Below are 15,419 nucleotides of genomic sequence, written 5' to 3' on the forward strand. Positions count from 1 at the left end.
TCACAAAAGTAACATTTGTGTCCGTTGCGTCAACGACGTGTTCCACAACACCTTTTTCGCAACCAATTGGACATTCTATGATATTGAAACGCAAGTTCCATGGAAGGTGGTGTAGCTGCTTCTCTCTTGTCACTGTTATATGCCCTCACTTCTACATAAAGGGGGCAGCCCAAGGCAACCGAACCACCCCAGTTCAACATCACCGATCTCAACTTCTCTTTCGCTTAATTCCACTTGGCAATACGCAAAATCCATCAAAATGGGTTTTCATCAGGTGATGATCCTCATCTTTTTCCCTCTTTTGCTATCTCAAACCATCTCTAGCTCTTCCTCTAGCTCTTCCTCTAGCGTTGTAAAATCATGGTGTGGGAAAATGCCTTACCCACAACCTTGTGAGTACTTCTTAACCCGCAACCCAAAGCAAACCCCTCTCAAGCGAAGATCCCATTTCCTCAAGGCCTCGATGCAAGTCGCCCTTGAGAGAGCACAGCTCGCCCAAAGTCACATATACTCGCTAGGCTCCAGGTGCCGCGATGAACACGAGAAGGCCGCATGGGCTGACTGCCTCAAGCTTTATGAGCACACAGTCCACCACTTGAACCGGACCATCAATCGCCAGTGCACTCAAGACGACATGCAAACCTGGCTTAGCACCGCCTTGACCAACTTGTAGACCTGTCAAACTGGGTTTGTCGAGCTCGGCGTCTTAGACAACATGTTGTCCTTGATGTCGAATAACATTTCCAAGTTGATAAGCAACATTTTGTCCGCAAATTATATGTCCTACCCTACCCCGAATTTCGCCAATGAGTTCCCTACTTGGGTGAGGCCCAGCGACCGTAAGCTCTTACAGTCTTCACCCGCGCTATCTACGGCCAATATCATGGTGGCTCAAGACAGTTCTGGGAACTACAAGACAATTAACGAAGCTGTAACTGTGGCTTCAATGCGGTCTGATACAGCGAGGTTCATAATCTATATCAAAGCTGGTACGTATGAAGAGAATGTTGAAGTTGGATCAAAATTGGAGAACATTGCTTTTGTGGGTGATGGTATTGGAAAGACCATAATTACTGGAAGCAAAAGTAATGCTGGAGGATTTACTACCTTCAATTCAGCAACTGTTGGTGAGTTTATCACGTAATTTATTCATAATATTATGCATTTTATACAGTATAAATACTGAAAAGGGAAAAGAGAAAAAAGGGGGAGGATTATCAACGTTTAGTTTGCTGAGATCGTAAATTAAACATTTAGAGATCCATGTTTAGTTTGCTGAGATACTTCCCGGTTTAGATTACATGAACTGGTAGACGTACCCGTGCTAATAGTTTCTCATCTTGAGTTTCAGCTGTTGATGGTGATAGATTCATTACTCAAGATATTACTTTTCGTAACACTACCGGCACCGCAAATCACCAAGCGGTTGCTTTGCGTTCCAGCTCCGACCTCTCAGTTTTCTATCGATATGCCTTTGAGGGTTATCAAGACACCCTTTTTGTTCATTATGAACGACAGTTCTACAAAGAATGCGATATCTATGGCACTACTGACTTCATATTTGGAAATGCCGCAGTCGTTTTCCAGAATTGTAACATCTATGTTAGAAACCCTCCTAACAGAGTCAATACCATCACTGTACACGGCAGAATTGACCCAAACGAGAACACTGGCATCTCCATCCTCAACTGCAAAGTCATCGTTGATTCAGACTTGGGTTTGGTTCAAAACTCCGTGAAGACATACCTTGGGAGGCCGTGGCAACTATATTCAAGAACTGTTTTCATGATGACTTACCTTGATAACCTAATTGACTCGGCCGGGTGGTTGGAGTGGGATGGTGACTTTGCTCTGGACACTCTATACTATGAAGAGTATATGAACACGGGTCCTGGGTCATCGACTGCAAATAGGGTGACATGGGCAGGTTACCATGTAATCACAAGCATGACGGAAGCTTCGAAGTTCACCATCGGGAACTTGATCCCCAGCGGCACTTGGTTGCTCACCACCGGCATGCCTTACCCCTCTGTGGGTTACGATGTGCCTAACACCTCAGTGGGTTATGACGCGATTTACACCTCAGGGGGTTACAAATTGTTAATCGGTTTTGGTCGGGGCTATATTGATTATTCTCTATTCCAGCTCTTTCTTCTTCTTTTGTCTTCCTTTTTCTCTCTTCTGGAAATCTAGTCTAGGTGAATAGCTGTTATTTGTCCGCTTTTTTGCTGTAAGGAAGTAAATATATTGCTTATCAAATACATTCGTAATTGTTTAAGAACTCCCAAATCATAGAATAAACAAATTTATCAGATCAATTTCTTTTGATTTTTGGCGTTGATTTTCATTTTAACTAGAAACCTTTCTTAGCATAGTGAACAAAATCCGACTTCTTTCAAGCGATCAGCGTTTGCATTTTCCGAACATGATGGGGCCTTCTGCATTGTAGCACGCGGAAAACACGAAGTAGCTAGTGACAAATCCCCCCGTTTCCTGCTTTTGTTCCTCAACTCCTTCCAAGCACTTGAAACTGACAAAAACTAATTCTCCATACTTAGCAGGTGCTCAAGACCAATGGTAAGGCCTGCTTGGCATATTAGCTTAAGATATCACCCTGAACCTGGGCTAGTACAGCAGCCACTTCTAATAGCTTTTTCCCACCTCAAGCTTGGTTGCAGCATCAAGAAGACAATTCTTCTCAAAAATTCTCTGAGAGGCAACGTTGAGAGTAATCCATCTTGCGCGAGACTGATCTTTTATTAATTGGAGTCTTACTAAAGGGGAGAGAACGTTGAACAGTCTAGCTAACCGGGAATTCTCGAATTGAATCCTTCTTGGTTAAGGTTCAATAGTCTCTGAAAAGGATTTCCGAAAACCTGCAGAAATTTCCAGATATTTGACAGGATGGAGTACCCGAGTTGAAGACGGCAAGTTCAAAAGATCTTTTCACTTCAATAGATCCCTATACTGCTATATACAGCTCTGTTTTTCTGAGGATTCAACTTCATATTAGATGAGGCGTGAAACTGTTTATAGATGATCAACCTAATTCGGAACGAAGAAGCAATGTCCCCTTTCCAGGAAAAACAACATTAAAAAACGTCAGCAAGATAGAGGCGAGTCAATGTGACTGTTGACCTCAAGAGTAATTATTAGAGATTGTCTGATAGAAGCTAAGTCGAACTACGTTAACCGAAAGCTGTCAAATTTGAGCTTTCGGTATAACTAGATGTCTAAAGTTGCTTCCTTGAACCCAATGAAAATCCACCAACCCGGAATAACTGTTGGAATTGTCTCAGCTGCTATTTTCTGTTGTGTTTTTTCCTCTGTTTTCCTCTAAAAAACAACCAAGTTCATTTAGTTATGCATTTAGTGTTTTTGCTATTTTCTAGGAAGTCAATAGCACGTTTTTGTGCAGTTATGTGTTGCAAGTATGTGACCAATTTTGCTTTGTATTTAGTTGTGGTACTTAACAGTTTTTTTTCTTTTGCACAAGACGTATGAAGTGCTACGCTCTGTTTTTTTTTTTTTTTTTTTATCTTTTCTCTCTCTCAAACAACAGAAATTTTTCTGTTTTGATTGTTGTTTATGAACTTTAACATTGATATCGGAGCGTTTCTGGGATCTTAACGGACTTTGAAGTGAGGGTAAGTGAGTGAAGATTGCTTCTAATCTGCAAAAAAAAACAAAAAAAAAAAACAAAGCTGATGGAGGCAAGATCGAGTGGATTCTCTCGCAATGGCTGCTCCAGTCTTTACGGGAAAATTATCGAGCTTGGGCTGTCAAGATGACGGCATTCTTGGAGGTTCATGATTTATGGGAGACTGTGGAGAATGATTATGAGGTTGCTCCACTTCTAGACAATCCGACCTTGAATCAAATAAAGTACCATAAAAAGATAATCACAATGAAGGCCAAGGCAAAGTCTTGCATGTATGCTGCTATTTCACCCACTATCTTCACAAGGATCATGAAATGTGATTTTGCAAAGGCAATATGGGATTTCTTGAAGGATGAATACGAGGGAGATGAGAAGATAAGAGGCATGAAGGTGCTAAATCTCCTGAGGGAGTTCGAGAGATAGCAGATGAAAAATTCAGAGTCAGTGAAGGAGTACTCTAATAGGCTGGTTGGGATAGCTGAAAAAATCAGAGTTTTAGGGACTGACTTGAAGAATGAAAGGCTTGTTCAGAAGATCCCCGGTGTCTCTTCCCAAAAGTTTGAAGCCACTATAGCTTCTCTGGAAAATACAAGAGACTTAGCTAATATAAAGCTTGCGGAATTGTTAAATGCTCAAAGACAGGAGCACAAAAGACTGATGAGAAGAGAAGAGTTTGTAGAGGGAAAGCGCTGCAAGCTAAAGTGAAGTCAAATGATGGAGGCAAAGGGAAGAAATGGATTCAATCCAGAAAATGCTGGTGACTCAAAGTTTATAACAAAAGAAGGAAATTCTGGTGGGTCTAGCAAATGGAAGAATAACAAAAAGTCTTGTCAATACCGTGGTGGAACTAATCATCAGTTTTTTAGATGTTGGAGAAAGCCTAATGCTAGATGCAGAAGATGTCACAAGTTGGGTCACATGGAAACCATCTGCAAAGAAAAAAATTACCAGCAAGCAGGAAAAGCACAGGTAGCAGTGAATGAAACTGAGGAAGAGCACTTGTTTGTAGCTTATTTTTCTGAATCTTCTATTGGGAATGATGTATGGCTGGTGGATAGTGGTTGTACCAATCATATGACTCGGCAATTCAAAGCCATTTGTTTAGGAGTCTAGACAGGTCAGTCAGGTCTAGAGTCAGAATTGGCAACGGACAGTATATCGAAGTGCAAGGGAAGGGTACAATGGCTATTGAAGGAAATCAGGAGGTGAAGCTCATCAATGATGTTCTTTTTGTGCCAAACATTGACCAAAATCTGTTAAATGTTGGTCAATTAGTTGAGAAGGGCTATAAAGTGAAGTTTGAAGGGAATGAATGTCTTATTAATAATGCGAGATAGCAAAAAGTGCTAAGAATCCCAATGATGGACGAGAGTTTCATGTTCAAGCCACAAGAGATGCAACAAATGGTTTTAAAGTGCAAAGAAGAAAATGCGAGCTATGTCATAAAAGACTTTGGCATGTTCACGGAAGAGCATGTCGTTTATGCGAAATAGCTTGTAGATGACTTGCCAAGTTTGGAGGAAGAATTTCCACAAGGTGTAACTTGTCTTCTTGGCAAGCAAGCCAGATTTCCTTTTAAAGGAGGAGGCTGAAGAGCATGTGAGAAACTGCAATTAGTCCACATAGATCTATGTGGACCTATGTCTGAGTCTTCTCTCAATGGTAGCAAGTATTTTATTATTTTCACTGATGATATGACTAGGATGAATTGGATTTATTTTCTGCGAGCCAAGTCTGAAGGTGCTAATGTGTTTGTGAAGTTTAAAGCCTTAGTTGAAAATTAGAGTGGGAAGAAAATTAAAATGCTTAGGTCTGATAATGGTTCTGAGTATACCGCTCACAAGTTTAAGTTGAATTGTGAGCAAGCAGGAATTGTGCAGTAGTTCACTGCTCCATATTCACCTTAATAGAATGGGGTCAGTGAGAGGAAAAACAAAAGCATTATGGAGATGGCTAGATGTATGATGTAGGAGAAGAAGTTACCTAAGAAGTTATGGGTTAAAGCAGCTAATATTGCAGTGTTCTATTAAAATGATTGCCCACAAGGCCTTAGAGAGGTCAACACCTTTTGAAGTTCGGCATGGTGTTAAACCTTCTGTGAAAAAACTGAAGGTTTTTGGGTGTTTGTGTTATACTCATGTTCCTGAGGTCAAGAGGGACAAGTTGGATAAGAAAGCAGAGCTTGGAATCTTCATTGGGTACAGTCTCCAATCAAATGCTTACAGAATTTTTCACCCTATGACAGGGAAGGTGATTGTAAGCAAAGATGTTGTTTTTCTAGAAGAAGATGAGTGGAATTGGATGGAAGGAAATAGTGCAGAACAGTGGCAGTTCGAAAAACAACTTGCAACAGATGTAAAGGTTGATGAAGTTATAGATGGATTGGAATATAGTATGGATGATTTACTAGTGAGAGGCACAAGGTCACTTGCTGAAATCTATGAAAGAAGCAATGTGGCAATGCTTGAACCATCTAACTTTGTGGAAGTTAAGGAGGATTAGAGGTGGATTGCAACAATGTAGGAGAAGATTGCAATGATCCGTAAAAACCACACATGGGAGCTTATTGACATGAGACCATCCGATAAGAATGTGATTGAGGTTAAGTGGGTGTTTAGAACAAAACTTAATCCTAATGGTTCTGTCAATAAACACAAAGCTAGACTAGTGGTGAAAGGTTATGCACAAATATGGGGAGTGGACTATTCTGAAACATTTGCCCATGTTGCACGACTTGATATAATAAGACTACTGTTAGCTATTGCAGCAGAGAAGGGGTGGCATATATTTCAGTTAGATGTCAAGTCTACATTTCTAAATGGAAAGCTTGAGGAGGAGATTTTTGTTGAACAACCTGAAGGCTTCAGTATCAAAGGGTAAGAAGAGAGTGTATACGAGTTGAGGAAAGCTCTATATGGACTGAAGCGGGCTCCAAGAGCTTAGTATGGGAAGATAGATCGATATTTGCAGGATTTTGCTTTGTAAAAAAGCTTAAGTGAGTTCACTCTTTATGTCAAGAAGGTGAATCACAAGTTGTAATTCTGTCACTTATGTAGATGATCTATTAGTGACAGGGAATGATATGGAATTGATAGATAAGGTGAAGCAAGATCTATTTGCAAGTTTTGAGATGTCGACTTGGGAAAGATGGCTTATTTTTTTTTGGTCTAGAAGTCAAACAGCTTCATGTCACGCCCGGATCCCGAGCGCGCACATCCCACTATAGTCGATCAAATGCGACATTCCCGGAGTAGTGTCGCCGACCCCATTGATTTATTATTACAAGCGGAACGTATTATAAAACCCCGATAATAAAATACGGGATAGAAAAGTAGGAAGCAAAACCACAACATAACACTTCCATAATTCAACGGAATTACAAACAGAGGTCTACGGCCAAAAGTCTACAAAAGACCGGCTCTTAAAAGGAATTGTCCTACGACCTACAAGTCGGACACGTTCTCCAATCTTATGACTTCACCTCTCGCAACTCCTCAAGGCCAACCAAAGCTATCCTGGTCGCTCCGTCCACTAAGGACCTGAAATTTTAATCCCACAACCGGGATGAGACGATGTCTCAAGGCAAGTTCAACCCCTAAACCCCTATTAGAAAGAAAATACGCCCGGTGGCCTAGCCACATCACACGTAAGACTTACTCGCCGCCCTTCATCCTGTGTTAGCACCATTTATATAATTCAACCACATACAATTATGATAACCAAACAATCATGGCACAATCACATTATCAAAACAATTCAACCACTTGGATCGTCTCAGCGATCAATCGACTTGGCCGATTACATGTCATTCTAGCAAATCAATCATTGCTCTCAATCCCGACCCTATAGGAAGGTTTAACAAACAGTGGCAATCACGGCCCCACTCGGCACGATCTTTAATTAGGTGGTCCATCACGGCCTCACTGGGCACAACCTCTCCTAGGTGGTACATCATGGCCTCACTGGGCACGACCTCTCATAGGTGGTTCATCACACCTCACCGGGCACGCGACCTCTCATAGGTGGTTCATCACGGCCCTACTAGGCACGACCTCTCATAGGTGGTTCATCACGGCCCTATTAGGCACAACCTCTCATAGGTGGTACATCACGGGCTCACTGGGCACGACCTCTAATAGGTGGTCAATCACAGCCTCACTGGGCACGACCTTTCCTAGGTGGTACATCACGACCTCACTGGGCACGACCTCTAATAGGTGGTCAATCACAGCCAATCTCCCATCAATTTCTACACTTAGGATTTTATAGAGGATCCCTATAAATCGCAATCACACTCAATTCATCACAACCAATCATCAATATCAAATTCTAAATGCACAACAACATCAGGCACGAAATTCGAGAGTTTAGGGTCTCGACAAAATTTTCGGAATTTATTAAATAATTAAATTTATTCCGAAAATAATTAAATAATAATATTTATATTTTATGATCCACGCTCAATTTATAATATCCAATCATCGATTTCAAAATCCGACTACACAACAACGACCGGCACGAAATTAAGAATTTAAGGTCTCGACAAAATTTTCGGAATTTAACAAATAATTTAATTTATTCCGAAAATAATTAAATAATAATATTTTAATAATTTCGAATATTAAAATATTATTTAATTATTCAATAATTTCGAGATATTTAAATAAATCAAAAGTAAATTCCTTTATGTCACATCAAGGTTTATACTAATATAAACACTCACTTAACCTTAAATTAAACACAATTTAAGTTAATCAAACACCTTAATATAATCTACACTTAAATAAATTAAACTAACCACCTAATAACACTTAACATAAACTAAGCACACCTAAAGCATCATTAACCCTCTAATCGAGGTTTAGTGAGTTAAACTCACCAGTTAGACGAGTCGAGCGGACCAAAACGACGGGACGACGCGAGGATCGACTTTCCTCAAAGAGGCCTAGCATCCCGGGCTCGGAAGGCCAAAACGGCCCACGAAGGGCTGCCATACCCATTTCCAGCTTCTGGTTTGGGGCCGACGGAGGGGGAGACGGCGGCGGTTCGAGCGCGGAACCGGTGGAGAGAGGCGGCGGTAGCTCGAGCGGCGAAGGCGGTGGCTCCGGCGGACTCACGGCTGCCGGAGAGAGCTCCGGCAGCTCCTGGAACTCACAGACAGAGGCCGAGACGCAGCTAGGCGTCGGCCAGGCGCGGGCGAGCGCGGGCAGCGGCGGAGCGCGAGACGGCGGGCGGCGGTGCAACGGCTCCGGTGCGGCGGCATCAAGAAGCTGGTCGCGGCTCCTTCCGACGACGCTGGACGCTGCTTCTACTTCTGCTGCTCGGTTCTGCTCGAACCAGAGGAGGGAGAGGGGCGGAGACGTGCACGGCAGCACGGCGGCGGGCTCAGGTGCCCGGGCAGCTCCGGCGCTGGTGGGCGTGCGACGACGACGGCGAGAGGCGGCGATTGCAGCTCAGTCTTCGCTGGTCTCCGGCTTCCATGGAGTCAAGCGATCGAAGAGAGGGATGGGGGAGGAACTGTCGGAAGAGAGGGGGAGAAGAGAGGGAGGAGAGAGAAGGAAGAGGGCCCTTTCTTTTTCTTTTTCTTTAATCACAAAAATCACTGCGTACATCATCCATGATGTCCATACTCCACTCACTCAAAACTCCCACAACCTTATTCCAATGGGTTCAATTCCATTTTCCGCCGGCCCAATTAGCATGCATTCAATTTCTTCAATTTTCATTAATTCTCTTCCAATTGAATCAATTTGAAGTCCATAAAATTAATCCAATGTCACCACACTTTAATTCACATCTTCACTTGTCCATAGAACCAACTTAGATCCCAAAAGTACGACCAAAAGCGGGCCTACTAAATTCTCGAGCCAAAATAGTCATTCTTTGATTATTTTGCTGAAAAGCTCGGCTTGCATGCAAAATCTTCCAAAGATAAGTCAATGATCCTAAAATGATTTGTGACACACCCGGACTTCCACTTCGAATTCGATCTCAATTCCACGGTTAATTTCACTTTGGCACGATACTAGCGCCCAACCTACCGAGTAACCTTTAGAGATTTTTATGCATTTGACTGTGGTTGATCATCTCAAGCCACAATGTACATCTTTGAAACATGGGCGACTTTCGGTTGTGGGGTAATCTCAAGGTTTCAAATATGGACACGGTACCCAATCGATAGAAAAGTCGGTCCGGTTGTCGATCGACAAGAATTGTGATCCGGTGGAATCACCCACACTCGATCACATGCCCTTATCGAGTCAACCTATCTCCTGTCTCTAATCGATTTTTATTTGTGTCAGAATGACCCTTGCATTAGCTCGGTGAAAGGTCGCTTCTGGTCAAATTCTAGTCTAATGCATTGAGAAACTCTTAACAGCTTTACCCGATAGACTAGCTTCACATGAGTGGCCGACTCAAGGAAAAGAACTATATGCGTGCCAACGAAATGCCCGTCTCAAATTATTGAAAATAGAATTGAAAAATCGGGATGTCACACTTCATATAAGATCTTCATTTGTCAGAAAATACATGAAGGAAATTTCTAAAGAAGTTTCGAGATGGAAAATTGTCGAAGTGTAAGCACTCTTATGGCTGCTAAAGAGAAGCCGCAAAAAAATGATGGAAATGTATGCGTAGATGCTTCTATGTATAGAAGTCTCGATTGATGTCTCATGTATTTTACAAGCAACCATACCGATATTCTATTTACCGTGGAGTGTTTTATCCAGTTTATGAGTAGTCATAATCGCTTACATTTGATTGCAACAAAAAAGGTCTTGAGATATCTCAAAGGAACATTATTCTTTTGGTGTGTTTAAGAAAGGTCGATGTTTAATTTACAAGGATTTTCTAATAGTGATCGGGCTGGTTCAGTGGATGACATGAAAAGTACGTCCGGATATTATTTCGCCTTGGTTCTCGCTGTTTCCCTGGTGTTCCAAAAAGCAAGAGATTGTAGCTTAGTCCACAGCAGGGCCGAGTTTATAATCTTATCGGCAGCCTGCAAAGCTTTGTGGCTGAAAAAGATAATGAATGATCTATGGTTGAATTCTAGTGATTACATTGAAGTTAATGTGGATAATCAAAGCCAAGCTTTAGCAATATCTCGAATCCAGTTTTCCATGATAAAACCAAGTATTTCAAAGTCAAATTTTTCTTTTCGCATGAGGTGCAACAAAATGGCGAAATTAAGTTGGTCTATTGTAGATCTAAAGATCAGCTTGCATTTGTTCACAAAACCTCTTCAAAGCTAGAAGATTTGAGCTGTTAAGAGAGAAAATAGGAATGTGCAACCAAAGAATCGATCCAATGAGGAGTTTGTTGGAATTGTCTCAAATGTGCTTGTTCTCTATTGTGTTTTTTCCTTTGTTTTCCTCTGTTTTTTTTTTTTTTTTAAACAACCAAGTTCATTTAGTTATGCATTAGTGTTTTTGCTATTTTCTAGGAAGATAATAGCACGTTTGTGTAGTTATATGTTGCACGTATGTGAGCAGTTTTTGCTTTGTATTTAGTTGTGGTACTTGACAATTTTTCTTTTGCACAAGACGATGAAGTGCTATGCTCTGTTTTTTTTTTTTTTTAATCTTTTCTCTCTCTCAAACAACAGAAATTTTTCTATTTTGATTGTTGTTTTATGAGCTTTAACAATAATGCAAAGAAGTTCGACCACAATCACTGACGACTGAGTGCCCGAGCATGCTACTTGTCATCTAAGCTAGAGGACCAAAGAGAAAAAGCTCAAACAAGAAGCCACCAACAGAACAAAACTCAAATTAATTGCTAATAAAGTTGGATGTGGGAGTGCATTAAACCTTTTGACAATAGATGAATTTGAAGCTTTGAGAAGTACCTCCAAAGTGAAAAGGCAAAACAGATTCATTGATCTTGTCCCTGAAAAACTTGACGATTCAAATTCATAGATCTCTCACTAACTACAAAGCTTGGACATCGGTCTCCAATAGCATTCCTTTAAGGAAGTTACAGGGAAGATAGAAGCAGAGGATGTTTTTTTTTTTTTATCAAATCCTACTCTATTCCTACTCTACACTCACTCTCGAATTTTTGTCCCGCCTCTTGCAGGCTGTAGGAGTTGAAACCCATTTCTGAAACTTACGTCCCCACCCCATCCCCCGAGAATGTGGGGATTTGAACCCCACCTCCGCCTCGCCATGTGGAAGGGTGGCCACCGGGGCGAATCCTTGTTTAAGCGAGCAAAGGATGTTGAAGCGCCACTTTTTTTCACCTTCCACCGCAAGTTCAAATTTCATAATGAGAATGGACATTGAGCCATTTATTTGGTGAATTGTCTTGCCCATAAAGGAGGTGGGAATTGATCACATTTCCTTAGATAAAGATTGCCTAAAGAAGTCAAGGAACTTGAAAGAACGATTTACACGTCACAAAGAAATGTATGGACAAGATACCCAGGAGAAAAGCTCGAGAAGCAGACAAAATCTAAGGCCTAAGTGTGCATTCACCATGTTTTGAGTTGCATGGAGTGACAATAGTCAAATTGAATATTCAAGAGAACGATTTATACATCAAAAGAAACGCATGTACAAAATTCCAGCAAAATAGCTCGAGAAGCAAACAAAATCTAAGCCCCATGTGCAGGCATTCACCATGTTTTGAGTCGCATGGAGTGACAATAGTCAAATTGAACATTCAAATATGTTGGGAGTGTTGAAAAACTCCTACCAAGTTTTGAATTTGACAAAACTTTCTAATTCTTATTTTGAAGAATAGAATACTTCTGTTCTATTGCAGACTTTGCCAAAGTCTATTCATTCTCCGAAGTATTTTTCATTCTAATGCAATCCAGACCCGAAACCGCGTCCAGAACAAGGATGAAATTAGACTCAAATTTATTGAGATTACGACAATGATTTAGAATGAATGCATTAGGAATTTATTCTAGCTCTATGGTGAAGAATCTTACTTTCCTTCTATAGATACGTTGGATGGAATCAATCTTGAAGACAAGTTCCTTTTTAGGAAGCATCTACTTATAGAAACCTAGATTTTAATTATATGGGTGCTAGAATTAACGAACTTTAATCTCAATTTAATCTCAATCTTTAAATGGTTATAAGATCCCTTAGTCGATTTTGTCCAATAGATTGATTGAAAGAAATTCTTGAAAATGCTAGTGGCTAGTGAGGCGTGAATGAGTATTTAATGAGGTCATGTGGTCTAGTTGAGGTAGAGACGTGAAAATTGAAATTCCAAAAGTTTGAAGTCTTTTCAACTACTTGCTCTTCATCAGTGGTCCTTATAAATCGTATTTAAGAGAGAACATCACAAAAAAAGTGACTTAGTATGTGAGAAGGGATCTTTCACTATATATTTGCACTCAAGAATTGTACTTTTCTAATGATTATATAGTGAATTTTGTCAACGTGAGAAAGTGGATGTAGGCTTAATTTAAGCCGAACCACTATAAATTGCATATGCAAATCTTATTTTCCCTTAACTCTCTTTATTTAAATATGTTGCACTCTTTAGATATTGTAAAAATCAGGCTTCATCTCTTATCCGATTCTAAACATTCATCAAAAAGTCCGGTGACTTATTTATTAAGATTTGTTCGTTACTGGATTTTGGCCAAAATTTGTTGGAAATGACTAAGTTGGCACAACTTAAAATATTTAAGATTTAATTGGCACAAAAAAAATGTTTAGGACTAAATTGGCAAAAATGTAAAAAGTTTAGGACTTTTTTAAAATTTTTCCCCTTTGATATGAACATAAAGGCAAAGAGGCTAAAATCTAACTAAGCTCAAACTACATTTGCAATTCTTTAAGCTCTCTTTATCATATCCAAAAAGGCTTGGAAATTAATATTAGGTTTTGTCCATAGTTCCACAAAGAGAGTGAGACTACAATCCTTTAATTTTTTTGTACGATATGATTCAATCCATTATCTCTGCTTTATTTTGTGATCAGAATTCACTAATTTTTTTTTTATAGAGTGAGGCAAGATGAGGCAAGCATTAGCATCCACATTCTCGTTAAAACCTAACTTTTGGCAACACATTTATTTATTCATTAATTGCATTGAAAATTAGGAGATTAATTTTTAACCCCTAAAAAAATATTTTTCATTTAATAGCATAGCATATAAACACTAGGAGTATTTGCATTAATAGTAATAGGATTTACTTTAACTTTTTTTAAAAAGAAGAAGAGGAAAAAGGAAAATGAGACTGGGCCGGGCAGGCCGACCCAGCCTCTTCGCTTTTCTTTTTCCTCCCTCCTCTCCATTCCCGCCTAAGCCTGGCCCATTTTTCCTTTCCCTGGCCCGGCCCTCTCCTCCTCTCTCTTTCCCCTTTCCCTTCGCCCCAGATGCTCTGGTGCGGAAGAGAACAACACTATGTACGACGCCCCAGAGGCAGGGCTTCAGCACCGATCGAGGCTGTCAGTCAAGACCCATGCCGCCTGCCGGTGGCATTAAAAGGGAGAGAGAGCCAAAGGAGGTCGGGGAGTGAGATTGGGTACAGAGAGGGTGAGTCGAGGGAGAGGGGCTCAGATAGGGAGAGTGCAGGCCGAGGGAGAGATTGAGAGACTGGAGAGGGAGTGAGGCGAAGAGACAAAAGGGGCGATGAGAAAACACAGAACTGAGAGTGAACGAGACAGTGGGGGCTCTGGAGATTGAACTAGTGGGAGAGTGAGGGGAGATAGAGAGAGATAGAGGCCCAGAGAGCGAAAGCTGAGACAGAACGGCGAGCGAGGGGAAGCCTCGGCCAACACATCGACCGCGTGCGAGCTCCGCTTGATGACCCCTCCCGGTCGACGTTTCAAGCCCGAACCTGTAACTCTCTCTGTTTGCTCTGTTTTTGCCCTGTTTTTGGGCACGTCGAGCCGGAGCTCGCGGCCGTTTGACTAACGCGAACTCCAGCACCATTCCTCCTTCACTTTGCTGTTGCGTGCATCGTTGTCTTTAGTTTTTATGCTTTTTTTTTTTAGAGTCCCAGCTGGGGTTTTAGTGCCGATCGAGCTGATAACCTTACGATTAGTTAACGCACTCCACCAGCTCGATGAAATGCCTCAATGAGATCTAGTCTTCTCGTCCGCGGTCGAAATCGAGTCGTTCATGCGCGTCTCGTGCTATTGTGATGTTTCTGTGATGTTTGGCGTTCCAGGTGACGGTCGTTTGGTCGTTTCACCACATTTTCACCGCCGCCGTCGTTTTTGTTTGTTTTCGGCCCAGAGGCACCCTTAGCCGGCTGTGCTGAGGCCGGCCAAGGAACGATGGCCAAGCGGAGGCAGAGCTCTTGGCCCGGGCTGGCTGAGCTGATGCTAGGGCGGCCTGACGAGGCGGGCCAGAGTTGGGCTCTCGGCCAACGCTGAGGTGTCGCGGCACGGATGCAACAGGAGAAGAGACCGCGCACCGGATTGGCAAGTCGGTGCCGGGTCGGGCCTGATTCGCTGGTTTGGCCGACTTCCAGGCCTGTTCAATTTTTTCGGGCCACTTTAGTATAATTCTAGGTTAGGGCTTACTTTAGTTTTTCGGCCAAGTTAAAAATTTAGGTTTTCGCCGCCGCGGGTGGGGTGGGGGAGATGGGGGTGCATTTCTGTTGAACTGGGCCCACGTGTCAGACCCAGTCCGGCTGAGGATTGCCGGAACCAGGTCAGTCTTGTCCCGACCTAATCCAGGGACCTGACCTGGACCCATTTTTCTGATTTATTTCATAAAAGTATTTACAGAATCATGAAAAAGCTTAGAAATAATATTCTTAATAGTTTTCTTTAAAAAT

General features: G+C 41.7%; 1 pseudogene; it reads left to right on the plus strand.

Moving 5' to 3' along the window:
* Positions 1 to 259: 259 nt before the first annotated feature.
* On the plus strand, positions 260 to 14,897 carry LOC120294398 (annotated as a pseudogene).
* Positions 14,898 to 15,419: the final 522 nt, after the last annotated feature.

The sequence above is a fragment of the Eucalyptus grandis genome, chromosome 6 (genome assembly GCF_016545825.1).
Source record: "Eucalyptus grandis isolate ANBG69807.140 chromosome 6, ASM1654582v1, whole genome shotgun sequence".
NCBI classification, from domain to species: Eukaryota; Viridiplantae; Streptophyta; class Magnoliopsida; order Myrtales; family Myrtaceae; genus Eucalyptus; species Eucalyptus grandis.